We start from the raw sequence: 18,633 nt of genomic DNA, 5'->3' as shown, positions 1-18,633 counted from the left end.
TTGTAATACATATAACAGACAAAGAGCTTTCATCTAGACTGTATAAAGAACCCCTACAAATGAATAAGAAAAAGGCAGTCAATCTAGCAGAAAAAAAAGTGGACAAAATACTTAAATAGGAATTGTACAAAAAAGTATATCCAAAAGGCCAGTAAATATATGAAGAGGTACTCAACCTTATTAGCCACCAGGAGAAATGCAAATTAAACCATGATGAGATACTACTGCACACCCACTAGAATGATTACAATTTAAAAAGCTGACAGTACTAAGTGTTGATAACAATTTGGCACAATGAAAGAGTGTAAATTGATATAACACTCTGGAAAACTGTTTGGCAGCATCTACCAAAGTGGAACATGTGCAGCCCCTATGACTCAGTGATTCCTCTACTAACAGAAATGCATGCACATGAGCACCAAAAGTCCAACAAAATATCCACAGTAATATAGTCATAATAGCTCCAAATGGGAAATGGTCCATATGCCCATTTACAGTGGAATGGATAAATAAATTGTGGCATGTTCACAAAAGGGAATATTATACAGCAATGAGAAGGAACAAAATAAGCTTCATGCAGCAGCATAGATAAATCTCACAAACATAATGTTGAATGAAAGAAGCCAGACGCAAAAGAGTAAACACTGAATGATTATATAAAAACCAATAAGTGGTAAAACTATAGTGTTTAGGGATGCATGCTAAAGAACACAAGTATAAATAAAAGCACAGAAGTAATTTACGTAGAAGTCAGAATAGTTGTTACCTTTAGGAGGGAAGAAAGGAGTTGTGATTAGGGAAGGAGCATAAGTTGGGCATCAGGGGTGCTGATAATATTCTATTTTTTGACTGAGTGATCGTTAACACAGACGTTTCATTGACTAAGCTGTACATTTATGATTTATACACTTTTCTTTATGTGTGGCATATTTCACACACACAAGAAAAATCTTTAAAAATAGAAAGGCAGGAAAAAGCCAAAGACAAATCTTTGTCTCAGACTATTGTGACCCCCAAGTTCTATCCATCTTCTCAGGACGCTGCTTCCAGCTAATGGGATTCTAGACTTTAGACAAAGAGAAGGCCAAGATTGTATCTCATTCCTCTCTATCTATCTGTCACAACTCTCCATCTTTAAAGCCTGCCCGACCCACACTTATACCTAAATAGCTGTCAACCAACTGACTGGAGTCAAAGATACTATCTATGCTCCTTCTCATTCCTCCCATTCTCAAACTATTCTTGCTTCATTTCGCTTCTATCTTTCCCCTGAGTCTTTATTTTGTTTTCTATTTTCAGCCTTGTTCTTGCCCTATGGACCAATGACTGAGTAACCCAACTGAGTTTCCTTGGCTTGAACCTCAGAGAGCCCTCCCTCTCCAAAGACTTGCGTGCCTACTCGTTTCGCTGCGCAGCTTCCACTACTCCTGGCCGACTCAGGTAGGGTACCAACCCCACTGTGCCCCTGAATCTTACAGGGCTAAAGTGCCTTATCCAAAATCCAGATATTTTTCAGAATTTTAGGGATTTTATCAAGGTAATCCTGTGTATTTGCCTATATCACATAATACCTCCAGCAGGTTATGGCATAGCTCCCCATAATCAAATACATTAATATTTCTGTCATGAAATACATGAATATTCATACTAAATGGGACAAAAAAGACTATCAATATCTTAATGTAAGTTAAAATGAGTTTGGGGCTGGCCCAATGACGTAGTGGTTAAGTTCACATGCTCTGCTTCGGCAGCCCAGGGTTTGCGGGTTCGGATCCCAGGCACGGGCCTACACGCCACTCATCCAGCCATGCTGTGGCAACATCCCACATACAAAACATGGAGGCATATTGGCACAGATGTTAGCTCAGGGAAAATCTTCCTCAAGCAAAAAGAGGAAGATTAGCAACAGTTGTTAGCTGAGGGCCAATCTTCCTCACCACACACACAAAAAATGAGTTTTAGCATCAAACTTGTAAGAAAGTTTTTGATTTTCATAGCTTTGTGGTTTTGGAGGTGCAAATAAAGATTAATTATCTGTAGTAAGAACTCAATGCTTGTTTGGTGGATGGATGGAAGTGTGGATGAATGCAATACCTGTGTTTATCCTCCCAAATAAGTAACAAATGGGCGTTTAACAAGAGTCTTCATAGCTTTAACCAAGAGTCTCAACTGTGAGTACATTAGATTTCACTGCAGGCAAGAGGAACACTATTAGAAAAATCCATCACATAGGTCTGTTACCACATCATGGATGGCCTGCCTTGGGTCAGTTGGCCACCATTGGGCCAATCAGTGGCCACTCCTGTGTATAAAACAGCCAGCCTTTTTCCTGACTATGGACCTGTGAAATAAACCTAACTAGAAGGGAAAGATGGACATGGCAAGTACCTGGGGCTATTCTGTTGGGTCCAATATGAAAGGAATGAATGGGTTGTATGTATCTTCAGGTGATCCTCTTTAAATAGCATTGCTCTGAACCAGGCTTCGCAAAGGTATTGAGTGGCAGTTAGTTTGAAACCACCCTTCCCAGCAGCTACTCAGAGTGCAGTGAGTTTATATTGCCAGTTAAGGGCAGAGATAGGTGTTTTTACTTCCAGTCACCTAAATACAGGGATACTATATCCTGTTGTACTAGGATGCTCCAGATGGAAAGCAGGGAGTTCCAGAAGAGACTAGCAAGGAACTAGAGCATGAGTCAAAATCAAACTTTCAGGCTCCCCTACCCAGGAGATGCCAAGGAATCATGGGAAAATTCAGCAGGAGAAAAATCATGCAGCTACTTCCAGGACCAATGCCTAGAGGGGGAACCCGGTGAGGAAGGAGAATTTGAGGAGAGGTTAGAAAGCTCCAGGACACTGGGCTGTTCACTCCTAGAAAGTAGAGACTGAGTTACTAGCTTGCTATCTCCCATAGCAATGCCCCAGACTTTTCAATGTTAAAACAAAGGGACAGGACTTACATGATGTCTAAGATCTCTTCCTACTCTAGTTTTCAGCAGCCATGAATTTCTGATATTCTTTTGAAAACTACTTATTGTTTCTCATAAGAGTAATCATACTCTTTGGTGAAAACTTGGAAAATCAGGCAAACATATGAAAGTTTACATTCATCTATCATCCCATCTTTCACACATTTGAGCATATTTCATTTTTGCTTGCTTGCTTTTATTTTACATCTTTTTATAAAATTGTGATCATAGCTTTATATTTTGAGTTATACACTTAAGTGTATCGTGAGTGTTTCCATGTCATTACAAAAGGTATGATTCCAGTCTAATTTGGATGTTCACCAGACATTGTGGGGCACACTAAAAAGTATAAAATGTGTACCTTGACCTTATGGAACTTACAATCTGGTTGAGAAGATGAGATTAACATACATGAAACCAATAATGAAAAATTTTTAAAAATGGGATGTAATTAAATGTCATTTCTTGTGACAAGCTGGAAGGACAGTAAGAATCCAAAGGAGGGAGAGATTGATGTGGACAACACTAGTGAGGGAAGGCTCCCAGAGAAGGCGGGACTTAAGGTGGCCTTTAACAGATAAGAAAAGGAGAATGAAGAAAGCAGGAGCATCAAGGAAATAGAAGCAATGGAGGGAGACTGGACAGAGCAATCAAAATCCCTTTATGTTTTCGTGTTGTTGGTGATACAGAGCTACCCACGGCCAGGATTTCAGCACTCTCTGGGGGCTCATCTTAGATAGGAAAGAACAGACCAAGGTCTCTCACCTAAAGGGGACTTGGAGGATAAATGCATGATAAATGAAGCACTCATATTAATGTGGCAGTAGCTTAGGCTCAGACCTTGTTCAATTTAGTAATTAACTTGCTCCTTTGCTGCATCTCGAACAGTGATGGCTCAAACGTCATGGTGCTAGTGGCTAGAGTCCCCAGTTGGACAACTTCCTATGTAGATAGTTGATTATATGAGTTCAGAGCCCTGGTAACAGTCAGTTCACTACCGTGGGTTGGTAATCACAAGAAGAGGAAATGAGAGAATGCTTATGGCATAAGCTTCCTTCTCCATCCACTGAAGACACAGCTGAAAACTTCATTGAAAAAAAGTTAATTAAGTCACATCTGTGGTTTGAAATGCTCCCCGGTAGGACTAGGAGTTTCTCAGGGCAGACAATCTGTGGTTTGTCTAGAAATAGACAGGTAGAGACAGGTTTGTCTAGAAATAGAAAGGTACCCTTACATGAAATACCACAGTTCGAGATTCATTTGTGATGCATCAGAAACTGCCCTTGTCTATGGTCAGGAGGCTTGCCACTAACTAGCTGTATGACTTTGACCAAACTCTATTACCTCTCTGAGTTCACCTCAGTTTTCTTCCTCATCTGTAAAATGGGAAATATTCCAAAGTTCCCTTTTGGCACAAAAATTCTGTGAAGCTATGATTTCTCTGGACTGTCACAGCCTTTCAGATTTCAGGAATCCCCTGAATGCAATGCAAATAACCCTGAAAAAAGGCTACTTCTTACCCTTGTGTTGCCAGTCACCACCATACCTGGAAATCGAAGTCCTTTGGGGAATGGGACCAGGAGAGCAAGCAGGCTCAGCCCGAGGGGAGAGGCACAGAAAGGAGAAGTGAGTGGGCCCCCAAGATGTCACCAGTTAAGCAGAGGGAGGAGGATCTTGATACCTCCTCCTCTATCTGCCTCTTAACTGAATGCCCAGCAGCAGACTGTGCCTGACTGCATGCCTACGTAGGTGCCTGCTCACCACAGGATGCCCTGGCTGCCAGCATGCTGTTCCAAGCCAATGGGAGAAACCTGAGGTGAAGTACCCCAGGGCCAATCATAGGTGGAAGTATCTCTTTAATGGCCAGAGAGACTGTATCTTTGGCTCCTTTTCATTGGTTCAGACCAACTGAAGGCTCCCTGGACTCTCAGCCAATGCTGAGCCATCAGCCAACTGGAGTGGGCTCGGCTGCTGGATCCTGTTTTCCTCTGAGGCTGATGGGTAGCCCTGCCTCAAGGGCTGCCTGTCTCCCCATTGGCATCCCTGACCGAAAACTTTTGCCATGAAGCACAGAAGGCATGAGCAGTGGGACTTAATCGAGGCAGCCTGATGAGAGGTAGGCATGCTGGGGGCCAGGAGCCACGCCCAGGCCCAGTCCCTGCAGGTGAGTGCAGGTGAACTGGCAGAGGGAGAGAACAAGCAGGTAGAACTGCTGGGAGTGGGCGTTGTAGGACTGAAGCTAAGGGCAGATCCTAACAGGCGAGACTCTTACTATTTCCTTCCCATAAGCTACAAATATCCAAGTGGTTTGTCCAAAACCCTATGGTGCCCTCTCTATTCCTACCCTATATCCAAAACTACAGCCAGGGAAGAGTTCCTCCTCCCAAGAGAGTGAGAGAAGTTTGTTAGAGAAGGTATGTTGGCTCCCAATTAGAAGCTGTATTTCCTGTCTTAGGATGCCCATGATGCTCAAAGATAGACTTGGTGGCTCTGGACTCCAAGGACACATGGATACCATGATCTTTGCTTCATACATCTCAGACCAGTTCTTTATATGCTACAAGGAAGGCTAAGATTGTGGCTTCAACCCTGAGTAGACTGGGTAACTTTCATTTTGCTCCATAACTACTGACACTATTATTTGTGTCACCCAAGGGCAAAGCCCCAAACCTAGGCAGCCATTTAAGTGGTGTGTACACAGGAGGCACAGTGAGATGTACAGAGAGTTCAGTGTAAAGCTTTCTTATTTCTGGAGACATTCAGTCACTCATCAAACACTTGCTGAATGCCTTTTATGTGGCAAGCAAGCCCTCTGCTAGATGCTAAGGGGACAAAGAGGAATAAATTATATGGGCTATTGTTGAATACCACCAGGGCATGGCTGAGGGAAGAGTGTGTTTTGAGCATTGATGATACACTACTTTATGTCCTTTAGTGATTGACCTGATGTTATAGTTGAGTTTAGAATGCTCCAGAACTGCCCCTTCATAACACCATCAGAAATATTTGTCTTCAATGCCTTTAAGGTGCTCCCCAATTAAAACCTTTCAGAAAAGAATCTGCTACAAAATTGCTATAGGACTTTGGGCTAGTCAATTCTCAATTTCCTCCTCCTTGAAACAGGAGTTTGGGCTAGGGATTTGTGAAGCCATTTTCAAATCTGAGAGACCATCTAGGAGTCTGTAGTAGCAGTCAATTACTCCTTAGTATAAATTTAATTATCTGTGTTCTTTCTCCCTGGGCTTAGCTACATTTTAAGCTAAAATTTTTAAGCTTTTTTTTCTCCAATTGTGGAGTGAAAGCTTTGTCAATCGGTAAAGAAATTTCAGGGAACTGCCTATAAGAAGGAGAAGTATTTGGGGAAGGAAAATGCCAAGGAAATGGGATATAATAAACCTCTCCAATATCCTAACATTCTCTTTCCTCAGGCTGTAGGGCCCTGCATTCTGTTGAGGCTAATCCCAAACCACAGTTTCTGATAAAAAGAATCATTCAAGAAACAAAGCCCCCTTTGGGGCTTACAATGCTTTAACACCAAGGAGCTCTTGTAACAATGAGGGTGAAGGGCTTGGTGAAAAGCTCTATGTACACATTCCACAGGCCCAGGATGCCGGGATTGAAACAGCATCTTTGCCCATTACTCTTCCCTCCTGCCTATTTCAGGTTCTTTTAGAGCCCAGATCTCACTCCCACTAGCCACAAGTATTTTGAATGACACAAGGTCAGGAGAAAGGACAGTGATTCAGAAATGCACATCATTCCTTAAGTACATTTAATTGTAAAAGACATCTAATCAATCCAGTCCTCTGCTCGAACATGGCAGCTAGAAGAGGCAAAGCACATCTTTTGCATTTCACTCCAAACCAAAATAAGAAGCCAAAGTGGGGAGGGGGAGAGGGAAAGGGTGGGATCAATGAATCCAATCAATGGTCTATATTAATGTTTCCTATATGGCTGTGCTGATTTGCAGCTATCCAGGTGCCAAATGACATCTGGGAAACATTACTCCATCCCCCAATTGACGTAATAATTAGATTGCATAAATGGCTCCTTGCGCTCACTGCCAGCGCAAGAGACAAATGTTATCGGTGAGCCAATCAATCTTTCCCCCTGTTAAATTTCCAACCTGTGTCAGCAATTATGCTGTAGAGGTCAAAAACCACCCAAATGAGTGAAAACTGGCAAAGATGAATTTTGGGAGTGGATTATACTGCACTATTTCACAGCAGGGTGTGTAGGGTCAGGACCCAGACAGGTACATGAACAAATCCACAACTGGACATACCACCAGAGGCCAAAAGAGGGAAAGAAGGCTAGTAGTACCTTCTGCAAGACTTTGCTTTTCTCTATTCCTGTTGTCTGTTTTGTACTTAGATAAACCGAGAGGCTGAGAACAGTATGACAGGGGAAAGCATTAGTCATTTCGTATTAGTCTTTGTGGTAGGCTGAATAATGCCCCTCCCCCAGTATCCACATTCTATTCCCCAGAATTTATGAATATTACCTTAAATGGGACTTTATAGATGTGTTTAAGGATCTTGAGATGGAGAGATTATCTTGAATTATCCAGCCGGACCCTGAACGCAATCGCAGTGTCCTAATAAGAGTAAGTCAGAGGAAGATTATAGACGGAAGAAGAGGAGAAGGCAATATGACCAGGGATACAGAGATTGGAGTGATGAGGCCACAGGCCAAGGAATGTCGGCAGCCATCATAAGCTGGAAGAAGCAAAAAATATATTCTCCCCTAGAGCATCTGGAGAGAGTATGGCCCTGCCAACATTTTGATCTTGGCCCAGTGAAACTGATATCAGACTTCTGGCCTCTAGATTATGAGATAATAAATTTATGTTGTGTTGAGTCACACAATTTGTGGTAATTTATTACAGCAGCCATAGGAAACTAATATTGTCCTCCATTATTAAGCTCAGGTCACAGGTAGAATGATAAAGAAGCTTCCTGTAGTATGAAGAGCATCAAAATCCTCCTCTACCCAAAATATGTCCTCCATCTATCACAATGCAATGTCAAGCACTAGGAATCCAAAATTCACATGTGCATGGCAACATTTCTACTTTTAGGGTAATTCTTTCCTGCTGCTATATTGCAAAGAGTACATATAAGCCTTTGTTTTCCATTAGTACTTTTGCATGAATTTATATATGCGATTACCTCCAGCGACCAGGCAGACCTTGGGGGGACGGGGCGGGGGGACGCTGAGCAGGTAGGGAAATACAGTAAATATGTCTAAAATGAAACCACAATTGGGCTCAAATCAAATATCTTTTAGTAATAACACTAAGTAGGGCCTTTAGGAAAACAAGTCATGGCAGAACTAACTTAATTTGCTCTTCTGATAAGGTTACAAGGCTTGTGGATTGGGAGAATGTTGTAGACAGGATGCATCTGGACTTTAACAAGGCTTTTGACTTAGACTCTCATGATTCCTTTGTAGATCAAGTGAAGAAATACAGGCACCAGGTGAGACTCTAGAGCAAGCAGGAGACTGCTGATATGTGGATCAGGGTCTTTGGTGACTGGTCACAGATCTCTACATCAGTCCCAGTCAAGTCACCGTTCTTATCCACGGCTCACACAAAGACAAATATTCATTCTCTCTGGGAGTGAGGATGCGGGGAAGCTAGAGAGTCCAGGTGACAGATTGGATGTGAGAATCAGGATACAAAACAATATTGGTAGCCTGGAACATTGGCTGACCTCCGTGAAATGCAATGTCCAGCACTAAGAATACAAAATTCACATGTACAAAGGTTTATATACAGAGCAGCCATCAGAGTACAGAAGGCAGAGGGGATCAGCAGGCAGACAGCTCAGTGAGTCAGAAGAATGGTGAGGCTGGCACACACACACACAAAAAGCTAAATGTAGCCGGAGTGTGCCTATCCAGGAATGGGAGAGAACAATACTCCTACCCACTTGAGTATTCCTCGTTGTCCAGGCTATACTCGGGTTCCATTCTGGGCAAGATACTTTCTTTTTTTTTTTTTTTTTGCTGAGGAAGATCTGCCCTGGGCTAACATATGTTGCCAATCTTCCTCTTTTTTTGCTGAGGAAGATTCGCCCTGAGCTAACATCTGTTGCCAATCTATGAGCCACCACCATAGCATGGCCACTGATAGACAAATGGTGTAGGTCCATGCCTGGGAACCAAACCCAGGCCTCTGAAGCAGAGTGTGCCAAACTTAACCATTAGGCCAGTGGGGCTGGCCCCTGGGCAATATTCTTTTTATCTCCCAGATGTGTGTTTTCTTTAAAAAGAAAAACTCACCAAATTATTTAGAATAAAAAGTGGAAGTCTGATTCTGTCCCAACCTCTAACCCCAAAGATAACCATTGTTAACAGAATAGTAAATATCCTTCTAAACTCGTTTTTCTGCAAAATTATTTATTATATACAATTTATTAACACAAATGAAAGCATGCTATACGTATTATTCCTGGCCTTGTTTTTTATTTAAGAATATGCCATGGGAATTTTCCCATGCGAGTGATCATAAGAGCTAATAATTATTGCGCATTTTCCATGTGGCAAGTAAATTTTTAAGAAGTGTTTCATGTTTTAATTCATTTAAAACTCACAATAACCCCATGAGATGCGTACTATTACTACTATCCCCATTGTAGAGAAAAGAAAACAGCTTCAGAGAATTTTCTCAAGCTCACACAGTAATTAAATGACATAGGTTGGATTTGAGTTCAGGCCTCTCTAGTTCTAGAGCCTATGCTCTTAATATCTACACCATGCTGTTTCTCAGTACTTTGAGGGCTACCTGATTTTAAAAAATACAGCATAAGAGTTTATTTGTATCCATATCACAATTTATTTAATCTTATATTAGTGGACATAAGATTGTTGCCTTATAGAAGGACTTCTCAGGGCTTTTAATATGCTAATATACATTATGACTCTCCTAAGAAAGGGACGCAGTAGGCACTGTGTCGGTCCAAAACTTCCTAAACCATGACATCCATTTTTTCTCACAGAGCATTTCAGGGACTGGAATATCAGGGATCAAATTTTGATGTGCATCTGCATCACTTGGGATGTTTTTCCAATGCGGATTCCTAGGTCTCGACTAAAGTGCTTCTGATATAGGTAGTTCATGGACCACACACTGAGAAATGCTGCTTTGTGCTGTAGGATTGATCTTTGATGTATAAAATAAATATAAGTGGCTACATAACCATAGTTTTGGGTAGATCAAGGGCATGAGTATCTGGGGGAAAGAAGCACTCTTCCCGCTTCCCTCCTTGAGTTACCTGATCATCTGAAACTTATCCACTCCAATGCCAGAAACCCATAGCTCAATGAAGCATTAATCTAGGATTCTCAGTGATCTCAGTTCCCAGGGGACTAAGCCACAGTGGCCATCACACCACTCTACCTCTCTCAATGAAGAACTGTCCCACGACTGAAAGTATAAGCTAACAATTGATGAATATTTCTAGGGAGTTTATTCCATATAGACTTGAACTCTTATTCCAGGGACCACTCACTTCCTGTTTCTGTCATCTATAGAAACATTAATAACAGTCAAATATCTGCAGACAAAGAATTAACCCAATAGGGAAAAAAAAACCCATGAGTGAATAAGAGTTTGTTTTTTTAAACTGTGAGCTTGGAAAAGTACAAGAGGACCTGTTCATGCTCTTAAGTTATATTTAATATCATCAAATCCCATTCACCCTTGCAGGTGATTGCTTAAGCGTCACCTGAGTTTGGATTGGAGACAAGAGAGGGAGGACTTAAGGGGAAAGGAGTCTCCTGGAAAGTTTCACCTCCAGTGAGTGGACAGGAGACAGGAGTTTTACTAAAGAAGGGGCCAGAGTAGCCTGTCGTTGGTGTAAGCCAAAGTCCTGCACTTGAGACCCTTTCCACATATCACATGCTGAGATTTTCAAAATACTCTTACCTTTCAAATTTCAAAGGATGCTCACTTCAGCTGTGAGAGGCTGGTGGGGTATTACTACAAACCCTATTTGACAAACGGAGATCTTGAAGAGTTTGGAAGAGGGTATGCATGAAGGTTAGTAGTAGAGAAGAGAACTACACAGATCCTAACGCACTAGAAAGTATGCTGGAGTGCACAATTTTATATTTAGTAGAATCTTGAGCATGTCAAATTGCATAGAAAAAAGCTGGAAGGAGATGTGGACCCAGTATTGACAGTTACCTCTGAGAGACTGGATTATAAGTGAATTATATTTTATTCTTTGTACTTGCCTTGGTCTCCCCTTTCCTCAAATGTTCTACAGCAAGCATTGTAGCTTTTATGCACAGGGAAAAAAGGTAAATATTAAAGAAAAATAAGACATCAGACTAAAATTCTAGTTCCAGCTTTGCCCCTTGGACAAGTTGCTTCACTCTCTGAGACTGTTTCTATAATCTTCCTGAGGGCCCTAAGTTTGGGGGAAGCTATTGGCTGAGAAAAAAGGTGAAGAGAGGATAGGGGAGGAAAGGAAAGGTTAAGACTGAGATGCTGCTCTAGTTGAGGTTATCTTGGGAAGTAGAAATACTGTTTTCTGACATCAGAGATGGGGGCTGTGAGAATGCTTTGCAAGTTGTCAAGGGCTATTATGCAAGTGATGAGAGTTACTGCTGTTAATGACCTCTGACTCCCTCTCAGACACACACATATACACATACATACACACCCCCCCCAAAGTGCTTGAAAATCCACACTTTGGCTCAATTTTCTCTTCCATTTCCCTGTAATATTGCCCTGATGATCTCATTACCAACTCCAGGCAGAGTCTCTTTTCTACTTGTCACTAGCCAATCTAGCTACCTTAGACTCTCCACCATATTTGAGTTCATCCTCCTATAGATTGTTCTGTCATTAACAAGTGTCATCTACATAACTCAAAGTCATGTCCCAGGGCTCTGCAGCAGCCAGCATAGTGATTAGAAAAACATCCTGGTTCAACCAGGACAGGATCCGGATCTCCTTTTTCCAAACCAGATTAATTGCCTTGTTAATGACAACACCTCACCTAAGTCCAGAGTCTATTTTTGCAAAAAGCCTGTATACACCATATAATTCTGGGGCCTCACAGCAGCACTGGGAGGGAAGCAAAGTAAGGAGGGACACTCCTGTTTACAGAACACAGAGAGAGCAAGTGACCTATCCTAGATTCACAGAGAGTAGGTAACAGACAATATCAGCATTCCAACCCAGGCAAGGCTCTTTCCCCTACATCACAGCATTAGTTCACAGTTGGATGTGGATAAATGAAAACACAGAAAATAGGTTACTGTGCACCTGACCACAGACAGATTTGGCATGATATATAGCAAAACCTTTTTCTTGCTGGAGTAAGTCAAGACCTATGACTTGTAATAAGACCACATTTGGGATCTGGGGGCCGGGGATGGGAAAGTGTTCTTTCTGAGATTAGCACTGAGCTCTTCGACAAATCATTTATTCTTTCCTTTGTTCATTCACTCATTCATTCTATAAACATTTATTGAACATTTTGTATGTGCCACGCATTGCACTTGGCACTAGTGGGTAAGACACAAGGAAGGGCAGGATATGGTCCAGGCCCTCAAGGAACTCACCACAGTCTAGGGAGAAAAATTGGAAACAGACACGACTAATTCCAAATACGTAGCAAAGTAGGATTCATGACATAAGAGAGCAAAATGCTCTGGTAGTCTAGAAAGAAGACTCACATCTGTTTGAGGGATGAGTTTGACTTATGAAAGATAAATAGAATTTAAAGGAATGGTAAATGGGTGGGAGTAGGGGACTTCCAGGGAAAGAAAACGACATAGGCACAGAGGTAAGAAATCAGATGAGTTAGATGGATATCAGTGCATAGTTGTATTTTGATGGAGCTGGAATTGGACATAAGAAAGGAAAGATAAGATGGGAAGATAAGTTTGGGCCAGATTGTGGTAGGCTTTGAATACTGCAAGCCCAGCCTCATCTTCCATCCTTCTCAGAGGCCAGCAGCACTGACTGCACAAGGAAGAATTTGGGGAAGGCAGGAAAAGATGGATTCTGCTCTCTGGGAGCCAGAGGCCAAGGAAAAAAGGTGATACCTACGTGAACTCCAGAATGGGAGAAGTCATACTGAGGTTCCTTGACAGGGTGGGAAATGATGGCAAACTATTTTCAGAGAAAAAGCTTAATTTAGTTCACTGAAATTCTTGCTTTGACATCTTCCCCAATTCACCTTTTGTGCCTTTACTTGTGCTAAACCCTAAATCTGCAGTGTCTTCCTCAGCTTCTCTCCCACCGATCCTGCTTATTGAGAAGGCTGATTCATTTTCCAAGACTTCCTCCCCGTCCTTTGCTTCACTGGTCCTCAGTTCCCCACAGTTAAAGCCACCCATAGCTGTTTCTGCTCAGTCTCCTTTCTGGCTCATCCCTTTAGAGTTATTCTTCCCCTGAGTTAAGTTCTCTTTTCATAGTCTAATTTAAACACTATATCCTTGGTCCACATCCATGGCTGCAAATACTATGTCAATGACTTCTAAATTTATATCTTCCCTTTTCTGAGTCTTAGACCCACACATCCAGCTGCCTGTTAGACATCTCTGCCTTGATGTGCCACAGTTAAATCGAACTCAAAATCTTCTCCACCTTTCTAGAAGAAATAATCTTCTCATACAAAACACACTTTATCACCTAATCTACCATAATATGCCCTATCACCCAAATTAAGCATCTGGAAATTTTCCTTGACTCTCCCAACTCTCCATCCTCCAAACATCCAACCAGTCAACAATTCCTTCAGTTTTTACTTCTTTAATATTGGCTGAATATGTCTGTTTCTCGCCATCCCTACTACTGATCTCTCACTTGGATTACTAAAATAAACTTCTAACTGATTTCCTTGACCCAGAACCATGTGCCATTCTCATGCAAGCCTTGAGTCAGTGCTCTTCTCAAATATCGCCTTTTCCAGGAAGCATTTCCTGATCCCTCCCAACCAGTCCTCTCTTCACGTAGATCTTGCTTCGGAAATATTGCCAAAGAACCTTTAAAATGCTGATATTATGCCCTGTTTCTGTAAGAGGAAATAAGGGAAATAAGTGCTTCCAGAAATGTTTCCAGGTGTACACTGCTGTGGAGAATCCTGAAGTACATATGTCCCCAAGGGAACCGAGTCTTGGAAGTGGGTTCCAAGGGAAAAGCCAACTCTAGAGAGGCAATACTAATCTACCTTATAACACTCTGAATTTTCTAATTTTACAATTTTTCTTTGGCTTTCTCACTGAAGTTGTGACCCACTGCTGCAGGGATTTGGGAAATAAAATGCATCATTAATCAAAAATTACTCTTCCCCCAAATAAAATATTAGCTCTGTTGGGTAGTTAATTGTATTATCAGAGTGAACAGCTCATCCTCTTTTACAAGGGCTTTAAACCCTGATCACCTAATAAGTGCAGGAATTACAGTTAATCTAGCTCAAAATTTAATTATGGTGAGTCATACATCACAAAGCAAAGCACATAGGGGCAAAACTCTGGTGAAGTCATGTCCAACTGACCTTGACCCTGGGCCTGCTGGCTCTTTCTAAAAGGGAAATTGGAAATCCTTCCTTTTTGTAAGATAACAGGGCCATCCAAACAAGACCCACCCCAGTCTACCTGAGCAGTTTTACAGGAAAGCCTGCCTTAATCAAATCTTACCATGAGAAAGCCCAGAAGCAATTTTCCCTCTGGACTCTGCCTTTCCAGATCTTGTTATAGTATTATGCAGTTGGATTTAAAGAACACCACTACAGTGGATCCAGGCCAGGGCATGGTATTAAGGAATTGCATGAGACCTTCAGAATTTTAAGAGTGCATCTAAACCTACATTTGGAGACTCTGAGTTGACAGGAACCTAAAAGATCAACAGTTCCTGCAGGTCATATGGCTTTTAGTCTGCTCATTCTCCCGATTTCTCACAGAACTGAGGACAATATTCCATGTGTTTTTTGAGTGAAAAAGGATGATCAGACTCCTTAATTTGGAATTCTCCACTTCTAATAATGTGGTTTAAGAAGTTATTACCTCTCTGAGTAGTTACTGGCACCTAAATTATTACTTCACAGGTTGTGCTAATTATTTATCTTTATACATATGCAGGTTGGACTTGATTGCATCATTTTTAATTAATACTTGCTAAATTCTATCTTTTATATTTATCCCATTATTCCAGCCTGTCCTGACTTTGGGGAACACTCTCTCTGCCCTCCAAAATAACTGTTACCTTTCCTTGCTCCTTGCCATCTGTACTATTGAAAATCAATCCTTTTTTTCCTGCCTGTTTGGAACTCATTTATATTTTGTCTCTGCCACTTCGAGGGATGCTTAGCTCTACATGTTTATTTCCTGCTAAAGGTATTATGAGGGCCTCTTATTTGTTCTTATTTTGCTTTTCAGACTCTAGGTTGACTTCCTCTTCTTGATATTTTGGGTCTTAGGGAAAAAGTTTTTACTCTAAGCCTTCTGTGATGATAGACATGTTAGTCATATTCCCTTCCCCTCCATTTTGGTTATCTGTTGCTGTGTAACAAACCACCCAAAGTTTATTGACCTAAAGCAACAGTTTTATTTTATTCACAATTTCAGCAACCAAGAATTTTGGAAGGCCTTGGCTGGTGGTTTGTCTCTGATTCATCTGGAGTCTGCTGAAGAACTAGGACTGGACACTCCACTTTCAATATAGCTTCTTCATCTACATGTCTGGCACCTCAAGGTCTGAAACCTTGGCCTTTCTCATTCTCTCTTAATGCGACATCTCATCCTCCAGGGCCTCTCCACATGACTTGAGCTTCTCATAGCATTGGTGGTCTCAGAGAAGTGACGTTGGCTGGCTTTCAAGATGTAGGAAGTGGAAACTGACAGATCAGTTAAGAGATATTCCAAAAACAGTAACAGCATCACTTTTATTGTGTTTTATTGGTCAAAGCAGTCACAGGTCCCATGCAGACTCAAAGAACTGGAGAAATAGACTCTACTTCTTGATGGAAGAGCGACATTGCAGAACAGCATATGGAATATGAGATATTGTTGCAGCTATATTTGGAAAATACAAACTTCCATATGTTCTATAGATTTCCAGACTTAAAAATATTACACTTTAAAATGCCTGTAGACAAAACTGGACAATGAGGAAGAGAGAAAGTGTGTGTTAGAGTTCGAGATGATCAAATAAGTCCAAATAGAGGAAACTTCAAGAAGAAAGAGTCAAGGAATTGGGGCATTTAACTTAAAAACAGAATGTTATAGTGGGTGAAACAAGGATTTGAATTCATAAAAATCTGGACTCAAATCCTGCCATACCTCTTACCAATTTTATATGCATGGAAAAATATACATCAATACACATTTATTGAGCACTTTTTATTTTTATTTATTGAGCACTTTTTATTTATTGAGCACTTGTTAAGCACTGTATTAGAAACCTAGGGATACAGAAATGAAACAAAGTTTAAGCTTTCAAGAAGCACAAAATATAGTAAGGAAGACTGACATGAATAAATATTTGCAACAGAGTGTAAAAATGATATAATAGAGGCACCATGTACTTTGGCGGCTCGAAAGAAAGGAGTTATTACTTTGGGTGGCTCAGGAAATACTTCATGGAAAAATGAACTCTTGAGCTGGGTTTGAAAGGATGAGTGAGAGTTTGCTATACAAAAAGGTGAAAAGGATACTTTAGGAAGAGGGAACAGCTTAAGAAAAGACACAGAGGTATGAAACAATATAGCTTCTTCAAGGAAACGCAAATAGTCGTCAAGGATTTCTTGCATAGAGGATCTATAAAAGCTTATGTAAGTGAAGTAGGCAAAGGATCATGGGAGTCTTTGTACCCTATGTGAAGAAATTTGAACTATATCTTGTCCATAAGAATTTAAAGAATGACATGATCAGATTTGCATAATAGAAAATCATTCTGCAGAAGCAGAGCGCAGGAAATATTGTAAGAGACTTATAAAGGAAGGGAGACTGTTGCAATAATATACATGAGAAAAACCTAGAGCTTGAGTCAATAGAGCAGTAATTTTAATAGAGAGAAGCAGAACAACCTGAGTCATATTAAGCAGATAAAATTGACAGAATGTAGTCATCAAATAGGTGTTGGGGTTGGAGAAAAAGGAGGTCTTCCATGAGACCCATACTTCTGGTTTTGGTAACTAGATGTTTTGTGTAGCTATTTACTATAGTACAACATACAGGAGAAGAAAATAGTTTCTATGTGAGGTGAAGTGACTTTAGGTCAAGGTGGGGAAGATGTCAAATAGGCAGTCAGAAAAATTGGAATATTGAATGGCCTGGACTAAAGATACAGTTTTAGCAGTGATCGGAATAGAAATGGTAACTGAAGCCCTGGAAATGGATGAGTACACAGAGTGAGAAGAAAAAGTGACATGGGAAAGATCTGGAGGATTATCAGTGTTTAAGTTATAAATAGAGGAAGTGGAATTTGCAGAGAAAGGATTACTGGATTTGAAGAGATAGCATTAGAAACTATGAAAAATTGAACAAAGGGAGGAAAAAAAGAAAAAGTTAACATAGTGTTAGTGAGCAGTGGGACAATTGTAATCATCCTAATAAACATTTAATTTAATTAGAGGGATAGAAAAGGAGGAGGTAGGACAGGAAGAATACTGGAAGAAATAATGGCTGAACATTTTCCAAATTAGATGAGAATTATGAACTTACAAATTCAAGAATATCAATAAATCCCAAGCACAAAAAGCATGAAAAAAAACTACACTGAGGCACATCAGAATCTAATTGATTAAAATTAGTGATAAAGGGGGCTGGCTCCATGGCCAAGTGGTTAAGTTCGCGCCTTCCGTCCACCGTGGTGGCCCAGGGTTTGGATCCTGGGCGCGGACATGCCACCACTCATCAGGCCACGTTGAGGCGGCATCCCACATCCCACAACTAGAAGGACCTGCAACTAAGATAAACAACTATGTACGGGGGGTTTGGGAAGATAAAGCAGAAAAAAAAAAAGATTAGCAACAGTTGTTAGCTCAGGTGCCAATCTTGAAAAAAAAATTAGTGATAAAGAGAAACCTTAAAAGAAGTCAGTGGGGAAAAAAAACACAAGTTACATACAGAGGAACAAATTTAAGAATGACAGCAGACTTCTTATCGGAAACAACACAAGTCAGAAGACATCAGAAAAAAAAGTCTTTAAAAACATTGAAAGAACTATGGTTAATCATTCTAACAATAAACAAAAGAAAACTAGAGTGGCCATATCAGTATACACAAAGTAGCTTTCAGACCAAAGAGGGTCATTTCATAATGTCAAAGGAGTCAATTCATCAAAAATACATAACAATCTTACATATTATGCACCTAATAACAGAGATTCAAAAATACATAATGTAAACACTGATAAAGCTAGAAGGAAAAATAGACATATCTACAATTATACTTGGAGAGTTCAATACCCATCTCTCAATAATTGGTAAAACAAGTAGACAGAATGTCAGTGAAGTTAGAGAAGACTGGAACAGTACAATCCACAAAATTGATCTAAATGACATTTATAGAATACTCCACCAACAAGTATCAGAATAAATAATTTCCCAAGTACATTTAATTTATCATGATAGAACATATTCTGGCCCATAAAACAAGCCCAAATACATTTTTTAAAGATTAAAATCATACAAATATAT

This window comes from Equus asinus, chromosome X (genome assembly GCF_041296235.1).
Source record: "Equus asinus isolate D_3611 breed Donkey chromosome X, EquAss-T2T_v2, whole genome shotgun sequence".
Taxonomy (NCBI): domain Eukaryota; kingdom Metazoa; phylum Chordata; class Mammalia; order Perissodactyla; family Equidae; genus Equus; species Equus asinus.
This window is presented reverse-complemented; position numbering follows the sequence as displayed.